The following is a 12,325-nucleotide window of genomic DNA, read 5'->3' as shown; positions in this document are numbered from 1 at the left end:
CAGGGCCTCCCCTGAAGTCTTGAAAGGACCAGCTGAGCGCTGAGATCCACATGGCCCAGGCAGTCTGGAGCACCCAGGCCTGGCGTTTAGGAAACTCTCCAGAGGGCAGTGACTCCAAGGTCCTCACACATAGTGCAGCCGCCCTGCCTGTGAGGGCACATCTGGAAAGTTACGGAGTGCGGGCGGGAGTCCACAGACTGTAGGCAGCAGAGCCAGGTCCCCAGACCTTGGTATTGGGCTTACCAGACGTGTGATACGCAGTAAGTAAGCTCTAAGTGATGACAGGCAAAAGGACTCAAATTTAGAAAAGAATAAAATGCCGTTAAGACAACTATTGCCACAAGGCAAATAATCTATACAAATCATACAGATAACATCTCCAAGTCAGAAAAAGAAAGGACCCCGTAGAAAATGGGCCAAATGTGTGAGCAAACAATTCTGAGAAGATGAAATACAAACAGCAGCCCCAGATGGATGGCTCAGTTGATCGGAACGCCGTCCCGAACACCAAAAGGTTGTGAGTTCAATCCCTGGTCAGGGCGTATACAGGAGGCAACCGATGGGTGTTTCTCCCTCTCTAAAACCAGTAAAACACCCTGGGTGAGGAGCAAGTAAAAAATAAATACAACTGGCAAACAAACATGAAAAGCTGTTTAACATTGTTGTAGTTAAGGAAATAAAAATCACAATTCAGTGCTGCTTCAGACTCATCAGGTTGGTTGGGGAAAACTGACGTCTGAGAAAACCAACATTCGTGAACAAGTGGAGCTTCGGGAAATGTTCATGGTGCTAGTAATTGTGTAAGTTGATGCGATCACTTTGCGATTGTCAAGACTGCAAGGTGAACATGATGCCCAGGCTTGTGTGAGTGCCGTAGGTAACACATCAAGCTGCACACTGCACGTGGGTGCTTGACAGTGTGTGTGTGTGTGTGTGAGACACCTCAGCTTTCAGAGCTAAAAAATAGAGCTAAAAAAATAGAAACCATGTTCACAAAATGAGCAAACTGCAGGAGGATGTTGCCCTGTTATTTACACAAAATTTTAAATCACGTAAGAGAACACTGCACTGTTTATGGCCACATAGTATGTAATAAAATATAAAATCATACAAACAAAAGTCTAAATCCAAACTCTAGACAGTGGTGCCTTCTGGGGCAGGAGAGGAACAGGCCTGACCCAGGGATGTGGGCTTCAATCACATCTGGCAAGTTTCATTTCTTCCAGTCTGTGTGCGTACTGGGACATTTGTTCAATCATCACCAATGTTTTTGTGATGATGTAAGACTGCTCTTAAGATTGTCATTCAGGCCCTGGCTTGTGTGGCTCAGTGGATCGAGCACCGGCCTGTGAACCATAAGGGTCACTGGCTCGATTCCTAGTCAGGGCACATGCCTGGGCTGCAGGCCAGGTCCTCAGTTGAGCATGTGAGAGAGGCAACCAATTGCTGTTTCTTTCTCCCTCCTTCCCTCTCTCTCTCTAAAAATAAATAAATAGAAATATCTTTTTTATCTTTAGAGGGGAAGGGAAGGAGAGAGGGAGAGAAACATCAATGTATGGTTGCCTCTCGTGTGTCCCCTGCTGAGAACTGGCCTGCAACCCAGGCATGTGGCCTGACTGGGAATTGAACCACGATCCTTTGGTTTGTAGGCCTGCGCTCAATCCACTGAGCTACACCAGCCAGGGCTAGAAATATCTTTTTTTGAAAAAGATTGTAATTCAGATCATGTCCCTGCTATGCTCAAAGTCCAACCATGGCCCCTCAGTGCTCTCCAGGTAAACCGCTCGCTCCCAGCCGGACAGGTCCGGACCCTCTCCGGCTTCCACTCTTGTCCTGCTTCCCTCTGTTCCAGCCACTCCTGCCTCTGCCCCAAGTATTCTCACTCGGAACACACTGCCGTTGCTCAGATGTCATCTTCCCTCAGCCACCCCAGCTTATCACGACGTGCAATGGCCCTTCATTTTACGTTTTCCTGCCTGCCACGTTTTCCTGCCTGCCTCGAATCCCCCCAAGGCCAGGGCCCCTGTCTGGTGTGTCATTGCTGTGTGCACAGGGTCCAGGGCACTGCGGTGCCAGGACTGGGATCTGGAGCTACACCCTCATGGCTCTGCCAGTTGTGGCCACCAGGGGGTGACCATGGGTCAGAAATCAACGTTTGGGGACCTTTCTGCGAAGACTGAGGCCAGGGGAGAAATGGGCCAGGGGGGCCTTTTTCAGCACAGGGGCTCCCTAGACCCCTGCAATCTCTGTCCTTGGGGTTCTCACTGCAGCCCGCCTGACAGATGTGGAAACCGAGGATTGAAAAGCTCTTAGAAAGGTCATAAGTTTTAAAACCACGCCCCTGCCACCATCATCCAGTTGTGCCCTCTTAGCCCTGTGGAGGGAGCAAGGGAAGTTAGGAATGAAGGGTGGGCAGGGGCGCTGAGGACCCTGGTCTCAGGCTGGTGCCTGTGACCCCCACCAAGTCAGGGCCAGTGAGGGGCTGGCTGTCCTTCCCAAAGGCGGGAACCTCAGCTCATGGCAGCTTGCCCAGCCCCTGCCTGAGCCCACAGCCCCCACACTGTACACATGGGGAAACCGAGGCCCGGAGATAGGCTGGAGCAGTCCTCAGGGAGCCTGGTGCTGCCCTCCGGGGTGAGGCTGGGGGCCTAGTGGGAAGGGAAGGCAGGGCACCCCCACCCGCTTCCCTTCAGCTTCCTAGCCAACGGACGGGAACTGGGCCGATTCCCCTCCCAGGCTCACCTGGGAGCCCCACAGAATGGCTCCCCTTGCTGTGTGACCTTGTGCAGGCTCTGTGCCCTCTCTGGGCCTATTTCTCTGACCACATGGAGCTTTTGCATGCCATTTAATTAGAAGAAAGTGTACCTTGAAGAAGGAAGTTCTAGGTTGTCAACCAGTTGCCCTCTCTAAGGGCCAGGATTCTGTTAGAAGATGCAGAGGCCCTGGTGTTGTCAATTCACTGTTGTTTTTCTAATGAAGTGAAATTCACATAACATATAGCTAACCTTTTACAGTGAGCCAATCCACAGCATTTAGGGCATTCACGATATTGCACAACCACCACTTCTATCTAATTCCAGAACATTTCATCACACCAAGAGGAAACTGCCCACAAGCAGTTACTCCCTACCCCAAGCCCTGGCCTCCAGTCTGCTTTCTGTGCCCGTGGACTGGTCTGCTGGGACATGTCATACAAGTGGGATCGGCAGCGTGAGGCCCTCTGTGTCCGGCTTCTCTCCCTCAGCATCACGACCCACCTTGTAGCCTGTGTCAGGGCTTCAGTCTTTTTTTTTTTTTTTAATCCTCACCCCAGGATACGCTTATTGATTTTAGAGAGAGAGGAAGGCAGTGAGACAGAGAGAAACATTGATATGAGAGAGAGACATCTATCAGTTGCCTCCTCGACTGGGGATCAAACCTGCAACCCAAGCGCAGGCCTGGCTGGGGGGCAAAACCTGCAGCCAGCGGTGCACTGGACGACGCTGCAACCGACGGAGCCCCCGGCCAGGGCGGTGCTTCACTCCCTTCTGTGGCCCAGTAATACGTCCCTGGTGGAATTACCACATTCTCACTGCCCACCACCCATTAAGGGACGTCTGGGCTGTGTCGCCCTTCGGGCCATTGTGAGTAACGCTGCTATGAACACCAGTGCGAACTTGTCTGTGTGGGGCCCCGCTCCAGTCATTTTGGGTTCAGACCTAGGGGGGGATTGCTGGGCACGTGGTAATTACATGTTTAGCTTTTTGAGGGCTTTTGCAGATTTTTGTAAGACTGAAAGACCACGGCTCCTGGCCAAGCTGAGGATCTGTGCCTACAAAATCCTGGCACGTCCTCTTTGATGAGCACGTTCCCCTGCCAGCCTGCCCTCCCATCGCCTGCTCCACCCTGATCGGCCGCAGACCCCGCCCCGCAGGCCCCGCCTGCCCGGCCTCCCTTGCCAGCCCACCTCGGAGCAGCATCCACTCTGTTTACACCCTTGTCAGCCACAGATTTTTAATGCTAGAGAGTTTGTGCATTTAAAGTACTAGCAAATGTTTTGTTTTGTTTCAGTGGCTGTATAGATTCTCTTTTGGGGTGAGACATAACATTCAAGAAGATGAGCTGGATGCTCAGATCTGAAGTGTGCATGCAGGCTAATGCATCCTTTCCCTGTGCTCGGTCTGGTCAACACACCACACCGCCCCAGGCCCCAGGCAGCTTCCCTCTGTCACCTCTCGGATGGAGCCGGGTCCTGTTGGCTAACAGTATTGGCTCATTTCTCCTGTTCTCGAGCTTCAGGTAAACAGAATCACAGTGGGTTCTGTTTAGGATCTGGCTGCTTTTGCTCAGCATCATGCCTTTCCAATTCACCCACAGACTCCATCCTTTTTCCTTGCTGTATACTATTTCACACGTGCCTTCAGTGCCTTCGTTCCCCCAGTTCTTTGGTTGATGTGCGTTTGTGCTGTGTCCAGAGGTGTTAGAGAGAAAGCTGCACTGGGTGCATGTGCCCAGGTCTCATGCTGCACATTTTATCTCTCACAGGTAAATGCCCAGGGGCTGAATGTCTGGGTTAGAGGGGAAGGGAGAGGTCTCTCCCTTGTTTGGCTCCAGGAGACTCTACAGAACAGCCTCCCAAGGTGCTGGTGCCATTTTAGCTCCCACACCTGCCCTCCTGCCGGGGCTGCGGTCCATGCATGTTTCAACCCCCTGCAGACTGGACCCCGTGCCCACCGCTGCACCCACCGCCAAGCTCCTCGCCAGGGTCCCACCTGGCAAGCCTCTGCCTTCTGTCCTTGGCTTTGAACCACCGTCTCCTTCTGTGTTTTCTTCCCACTTGCTCCATCTTCATCCTCTCAGCTGAACCCTCTTTCCCAGCTTGATCTTGAACTGAGGATGCCTCTAGGTTCCTGCCTCCTGGGAAATGACCACAGAGCCCGGAGGTCCCCAACAGAGCCAGCCACCCCCATTCCCCCCACCCCAGGGTGGCGGGCTCTCCTGCCTTGCTGAGTGTGGCCCAGCTGCCCCGCTGCACAGAAGGGAAATCGAGGTTTCCCCTCCTTCACCTTGACCAGTGACGCCCCTGCCCTTCCCACCTTCTGAATCTCGCTTCCTCCCACCCGTGCCTCCCCTCCTGCACCCACCTAACCGAGGCCACTTCGTCCACTGCGGTGGGTGGGCCTAGCTCCTGACAGGTCCCGCTGCCCATGTGCCACGTGCCCCTTCACCCAACTCGTGCCGTACCCCTGTGACACTCGAGGACCGTCGGGGACCAGCAGGCGGCTTTAGGTGACCTCCCCACCATTGTTTCTTGACCAGGCCAGCAGGTGAGTCCCTGCCCCGTTTGGCTCCTCTGACCTCTCCAGCCCCTGTCCCTGTCCTCATTTGTTCGTGCAAGCATTTATTATGCACCTTCTGTTTAGAGGGCCCTATTCTCATGCAGAAAAGCAACCGAATCAGACAACTAAGCCCCTCCCCTTGGGGGCAGTGGGGTGAGGGCGAGAGGCGATGCCCACGCTCACAGCGTGCGGGGTGCTGGGTCGGGGCAGCGAGGGGTGCAGAGCCAGCCCAGGGTGGCAAGGGAGGGTAAAGACAGGGCCCCCCAGAAGCGGGTGGGGAACCATGGAGGGCTTTGTGTTTTCACAGCTTCCCCTAGGGGGGTTGTGAAACAGGGGTGAGCTGAGCAGAGGGAGGCTGGGGGTGGGGGGAAGGGGTGGAGAGGACAGATTTGGGGGGTGTCCAGAGAGAGCTGAGAAGTCTCAGGGACAGGGGGACTGTGGGTGAGGCGGCCCTGGGGGTGAAGGCAGAGTGGAGGGCCCTCCCACACCCTCTGGGCAACAAAAACATCCCACCAGGGGATTCAGTTCCTCAAAACTGCCGCAAACATGCGTGCACACACATGGGTGACGCATACACACCAACACACACAGAAACATACACACGGCACACCAGCACACACTCGCCCTCAAGCCCGACCTTTGAAGGGACAAGCTTTCCTGACCCTCTTCTTCCCTCGGACCCCTAGTTCCCTCCCAGGGCCCAATAGGGGCCCAGTCTGGCTGAGCCAGAGCCAGATGTCCCTTTCTGCCCCCGAGCCCCTTCCCAGCCCTGACCACATGGTGATGTGTGTCCTGCTCTGTCCCCTACTCTGGGGACTCCTCGGGGCACATGGGGGTATGAAAAGGAACGTCAACAACGGCCACTGAGAGAAAAGGTCTCGGTCTCCTGGTCTCCTTCCTCCTGCTGCCGCCCCGCTCCCTGACCCTCACCCCAGCCCAGCCTCACCCTTTGACGAGGCCAGGCATGGATGCCCCAGCTCCAAGATGTCAGGGACAAGCTGGAGGAAGGACTAGAGGGCCCAGTGGCAGAGCTGGGACCTACCCCGGAGATCAGGGAGGGCTGCCTGAAGGAGGGGCACTACAGCTGGGTTTCGTAGGATGAGTTGGAGCCACTCCCAGTACGACCCTCCAGTGCAGCCTGAGCCCAGGGCAGCTCCGCTGGGAGGGACCATGGGCCACTGGCTTTTTTTTTTATTGTGCTGAAGTATGATAACAGTATGTACCTTTTTAACCACTGTGCAATTCAGTGGCCTTAAGTGCATTCACATTGTAGTGCAGCCACCACACCATCTACCTCCAGAACCTTCTCACCTTCCCAAACCGAACCTCTGTCCCCACTGAGCACTGACTCCCCACCCCCAGCCCCTGACCCCCTCCATCTACTTCCTGTCTCCGTGGACCTGACCCGCCAGGGACCTCCTGTGAGTGGGATCGCACCGCGTCTGTCCTGTCGTGACGGCCGTATCTCACTGAGCACCGTGCCCTCAAGGTGCATGCACGTTGTAGCAGGTGTCAGAACGCCCTTCCTCTTCAAGGCTGAGTAATATTCCACTGAGCGGATGGAGTGCACTTTAATTGTCTGCCAGGAACCCGGTGCCAGTTTCTGAGGCACTGTCCTGATGTTGGGTGTTTGCTTTTAAACCCAGAGTGTTTCTCAGTTGTCCCATCTGCGACCCAAGGAGCCCTCCTTGTCCCCATTTCTGTCTGACAAGGGGGGCTCCCCCTCAGGTAAACCCTTCGAGTGTTTCATTTATCCTGCTGGTCTGTTCTGAGCCAGCGACTTATAAAGCCCATTTCACAGAAGAAACAACCTCGGCAACCTCATTGCCGAGGTTGGGAAGCAGAAATGACATGCCTATTGTCACCCAGCAAGGACAGGCAAGTCCCAGCTCGGACACCACAGGCCTGCAGCCCTCCCCCACCCCTCCTCTGGCCCAGAATTCTCCCAGCCGCCCCCCCCCCCGTGGTTCCCGCACAGCCAGTCCCCTGTCTCACCTCTGCTCACACACTGAGAGCATTTCCCATCCCATTCCTGGCTCTGCTCCTTTCCAAGAGAAACAGGTTGCACCTGGCACTGCTTCCCAGAAGGCCACGGGCGGCAGGAGCCAGGCCACGTGAGTGGGTGTGTGTGGGGGCCTGAGGTCACGTGGCAGCTCCTACCACACTCGGGAAGGGAAGGGCCGCAGGCTCCAGACCCAGCGGAGGGGCCTGGGCGGCTCTGAGCAGGCAGCGCTGAAGCCAGCCCGAAACCGGGTGCACCCTGGGCTCCGCTGCTGGCCTGCTGGGTGTCCATCACCTGGGAAATGGCCTCACGTGGCCCTCGCCTCTCAGGGAGGGTTCTGTGGGGATGCCCGGGGCCCTGTGCAGGACGGGGTCCGGGAGGTTGGGAGGGCTAGAGCACCGGTCGGCCTGGTCAGTGCTGCAGCAGGGGCGGGGCCCCGCCGCACCCTCGGCCGGTCCTTTCTGTCCAGCACCGACTGCCTGTAAGGGGGGAGCCAGTCCACCCCCAGCCAGGAAAATCAGAAAACAGTGCAGCGTTCATCATTGAAAAACCTAAAAAACCACCACCAAGAAACCGCCACACATTTAAAAAATCACTTTTTAGAAAAGTTCACATGCTATAAAATGAATAGGAAACACCTTGAAACGAAAGATTCAGGGCGTTCGCATGTCCACAAGGTCAAGGGGCCACCGCTAACACCTGGTTCCAGAACATTGTGTCATGGTTCCCGCAGGAGTCCAGGTCCCCCTCAGCAGTCCCTCCCAAGTCCCCCAGCCTCCAACGGCCGCCAGTCTGCTTTCCGTCTGAGGGTTTGTTTGTCTGCCCTGGACCTTCCACGCAGAGTGGCTCAGACCAGACGTGGCCTTCGTGCCTGGCTTCTCCCCTCAGCCCACGTCACGGCCTGTGTCCCTGCTTCACCCCTTCCTCGCGAGGAGCATCCCACCCTGTGCGTGGGCCGCGTCATGTTTGCCCTTCACCAGTCCCCACGCGTTTGAGCTGCTGCCCTTCTGGCTGCCCTGAGTCGCGCTTCGGTGAGCACCGACGCAGGGGTCTCTGTCTGCCACACGCTTCTGTGTCCCCTAACCAGAGGAGTCAGGTGGCTCCGGCCGAGAGCGGTGGCACTGATTTATTGAACCAAGTTCCACATTTTGCTCACATGGCTTAAAGAGCATAAAAGAGGTCACCAGTGTCCAGCTCTGTCTCCCCCAAACCTGGGCCTCCGGAGGGCCGGACTGAGGGGCCGGCGGGGAGGCGTGGAAGGAAATGGAGACACCACTACCCCTCCCCACTTGATGAATGAGGGTGACTTTGAGAGGGGCCCGACTGCCCGGTGTCATGCAGAAATTTCACCCCAAAGCCACAGCCGAGCCCTGGAGCAGCAGGACTCCCGATACGGTGCTCCTTCCCCAAACTTGTACGTTCATTGAATGACCCACTGCCCACCTCAGGCTGCTCACCCTGACCCCCACCGTGGTCCCTGTAGCCCCTGCTGAGGCCAGAACACTCTGTCCCCTGGTGGAGGGGGGCTGTCCTCCCGGTAGCCCCAGGGTCACCGATAAGGCCACAGGGCCTGGCTATCAGCAGGAAACAGCTTGGCAGGACAGGAAGCCACAGCATTGGCCAGCCGCGCCCTCCCCAGCTTTGGCCAATCCATGGCCAGATATTTTGGGAGCCACTATATAAACCCCAACTCAGCTCCAAGCTGTTCCCGGGGGAAGCTGTTCACGTTCCGCTGCAGCCCCGCTGGCCCTGCAGCTGCGGGGACAGGGGCACCTGGAGCCCAGAGCAGGGCAGAGGGACCCCCACGCAGTCCCTATGCAGCCGCTTGCTCGCAGCGACACAGGACAAGATGTCTTCGCCTCTCTGCGACTCAGTTCTTCCTTCCCCATCCCCCTTCCCCGGTCCTGTCCCAGGGTGCGGACCCGACTCCAAACACACCCCTGGGTCCCAGAGCCTTCCCTGAAGTTTCTGGACCTGGCGTGGCACCTGCCGACACACAGAGGCCCACCCTCCCCTTCCTCCCACCCCTGGGCAGGGCCCAGGAACCGGCATTTTAAACCAGCCTTATGATGAGGTCATCATACAAGCTCAAGTTTCTCAAATTCAAAGACATACAACTGGCCCGGGCCTCTCCTGGACTCCTCGCCACCCAGCCCAACCAAGACCCCAGAACAGCACCCGGCCAGACCCCATGCAGGTGCTGGGTCAGAGAGATGATGTTATAAAACGCTGGCTGTGCTTATTCCCAGTTTACAGAGGGACAAACTGAGGCCCAGAGGCAGAGTCACATTAGAACCCAGGCCTGGGGTCCCCTCCTGAGGGGCTCCAGAGATCACATGGCCAGAGAGCCGTGGGCTTAGGATTCGAACCGGGCCCAGCTGGTCCCCCTGCCCCAGTCTGGTCATCACAGTACGGAGCCCCCAGGGCCTAATAACTATCACTTGGGGCCAGACTGACAGGCACATTTCACTCAGAACCAGTAAAAGTGAAATGCAGAAGTGAAATAAAAATACTCAAGAGCTCACTGGGGCTCGGAGTCAGCTCCCGCTCTCAGCCCCTTGGCCTTTTCCTGGTGAGTGAGGCGGGGGCAGGACAGCGGGCCGAGCGCAGGAGGCCAAGCGTGGCTATGTAAATGGCGGTCCCAGCACCTGTGGGGCGCTTGCCAGCGCGGGTGATGGAGCATGCCCAGCAGTCCCCACCCCGGGCAGCTGCAGCCGGCCAGAGGGAACGGCTGTGCCAGATATAACCTGGCCTGAACTTGACTGAAAGTTGGAGCTCCAAGCCAGGCCTGTGCCTGGAAAGCTGGTTTTGGCCTAATGACCTTGGGCAGGTTGGTGCCCAGGTCGGGCTTTCATCTCCCCTCTGAGAAAGGTCTCAGTGCAGCTACTGCCCCCAGCAGTCCTCCTCCTCAGCTGTCTCTCTGCAAAGCCTGGAGGGACGGCCCGAAGTCATGGGCTCCTGCTCAGCTCGCTGCCAAGGGAACAGCAGGCCGGCATGCCTCTCCTGATGAGAGGCTCACCACCATTTGGAGCAGCCTGGTCTGCTGCTTAGAAACTCTGGTGAAAGTTGGTGCCTCTCTCAGGTCCCATCCTGCCCTGCTCTGTCGTCCAGCTGTCTGGAACAGGTGACAGGGGCCTGCATCTGTCCTCCTCTAGGTTAAATGCCTTAAAGCCACCAGCGCCTTCTCCCGGGGCACCACTTGGTCTTCGTGCACACAAACGCTCTCACGACGCACTCACACGACTACTCTGGTGGTGTAGACACCAAGTGGTCTTCCCCGAACCTGCCGCTGTCTGTCTGGTCCTCTTCAAAGTGGCAGCGACAGCCGCCCACCTGCTCTGACCAGCCCAGAAAGGGGAGAGAAACCGCCCCTCACCCTGCAGCCTGCACCTTTCTCACTGCGGACACGGGCCCAGTGGCTGGTCGGGCAGCCTCACCGCAGGCACAGTCGTCCGTCATCCACCAGAACAGCGAGTCCGCGGGGCAGCTCCGGCATGGGGCAGGCCGGGGTGCTCCGTTACCTGATCTGAGTGCTGGCTACTTGGGTGCATTCACTTTGCAAAAAACCAATCCAGCTGTAGACTTAGGATTTAGGTGCTTTTATGTCTATATATTATATTTGAATAAAGCACTTTCAGAGGGGAAAAGGAGAGGAGGCAGATACTGGCCACATTGAGCCTCAAAAGCAGCACGGCCGAGCGGAGGCTGGTGCCGCGGGGTGGACACATGCGAAGGTGACTGGGTCACAGCAGCAGTGTTTTGACGGAGTGAGCGAAGTGCGTTTGGCCCGCTCGCCAGAAGGGAAAACTGAGGCCCGGCGAGGCCCAGCTGCTGGGCCTCGTGTGGTGGCGGACATGCCACATGAGCCAGGCCTGACTCTTCAGGACTCTCTTTGAAGACGCCCCCTGTGCCCGGAGGGCGGGAAGGGTCTTTATGTCCAAGGGGCAGGCAGGCATCCTGGGTTCGAGTCTCTGTCTGAGCTCACAGTGTCCTCACCTGTAAAATGGGGAGGCTGAGAGGGCCTCCTGCAGCTTAAGGGCACTTGGCCGGCCCAGGGGGCATTTCAGAGGTGGCTCTTCTGAGAAGCCCAAAGCCAAGGAGGAAATCTTTGACAGTGGGGGACCATGGGTGCCCCCCCTATCCTGTACCAAAAGACTGCAGAGAGAGCAGAAGGTGGAAGTTTTAAAAAGAAAACGATGCCTCAATAATGCAAATTCAAGCCCACGAGGGTGAAACTGAAGCAGAGAAGAGAGTGACGGAAGAGACTGGCAGGGGACGCCCACCTCGGCCACGCAGGGGCCAGCGACCACCCAGCCTCCCCGGCCCGGGCCCTCACTGTGGATCTGGAACCTTGCCGCCAGCCCACCTGGTCACCCATTGAGTTTTCCGCTCCCGGTCCCAACCCTGGCACCCAGAGGAGCTCAGCAAATATCTGTTGCCCAAACAAACAATGTCAGGCCGCCCTCTCCTCATCTCACACGGGGGCTTTATCAGCCTCGGCGCGACCCCAGCCTGGCCTCAGTCTGGCCACCACAGAGACCCCAGTGTCCTCTTATGGGAGTCCCTGGAGGTGACCATGCCACATGGTCGCAGGGACACAGAAAGCACTGGCCAGGTGGTCACTGTTGTCTCCCCGCTCCGACTCCCCATCCCCCCATCCTCCCCCTCCCCCCTGAGATGGGGCCCTGGCCTGTACCCCCACAAGGAGAGAGCAGGGCAGAGGCAGCCCCCCAGGGCTGACAAGGGCCTGGCAGCCTCCCCCACCTCGGTTCTTTCTAAGAAGCCAGTGGTGATAACATTCCTCTAAAAAGGGAACCAGTGGGTCGGGCCGGGTGTTGCAGCACCCTCCGGCAAGGCCACCCCCACCTCCAGGCACGGCCCTACCCCTCGGCCGGCTTCAGGGCCCACTGGGCGCAGCCTGGAAAGATTTTATGTAAAAGTGGTCGATGCAAATCCAGGGGCCTAGGAAGCACAGAAGGCCCCACTTCCCCCTTTATTGGCCTGG

The sequence above is a fragment of the Artibeus jamaicensis genome, unplaced genomic scaffold, assembly GCF_021234435.1.
Source record: "Artibeus jamaicensis isolate MK-2021 breed Jamaican fruit bat unplaced genomic scaffold, CSHL_Jam_final contig_477, whole genome shotgun sequence".
Lineage (NCBI taxonomy): Eukaryota > Metazoa > Chordata > Mammalia > Chiroptera > Phyllostomidae > Artibeus > Artibeus jamaicensis.
The sequence above is the reverse complement of the archived record's forward strand: the minus strand, read 5'-3'. Positions refer to the sequence as shown.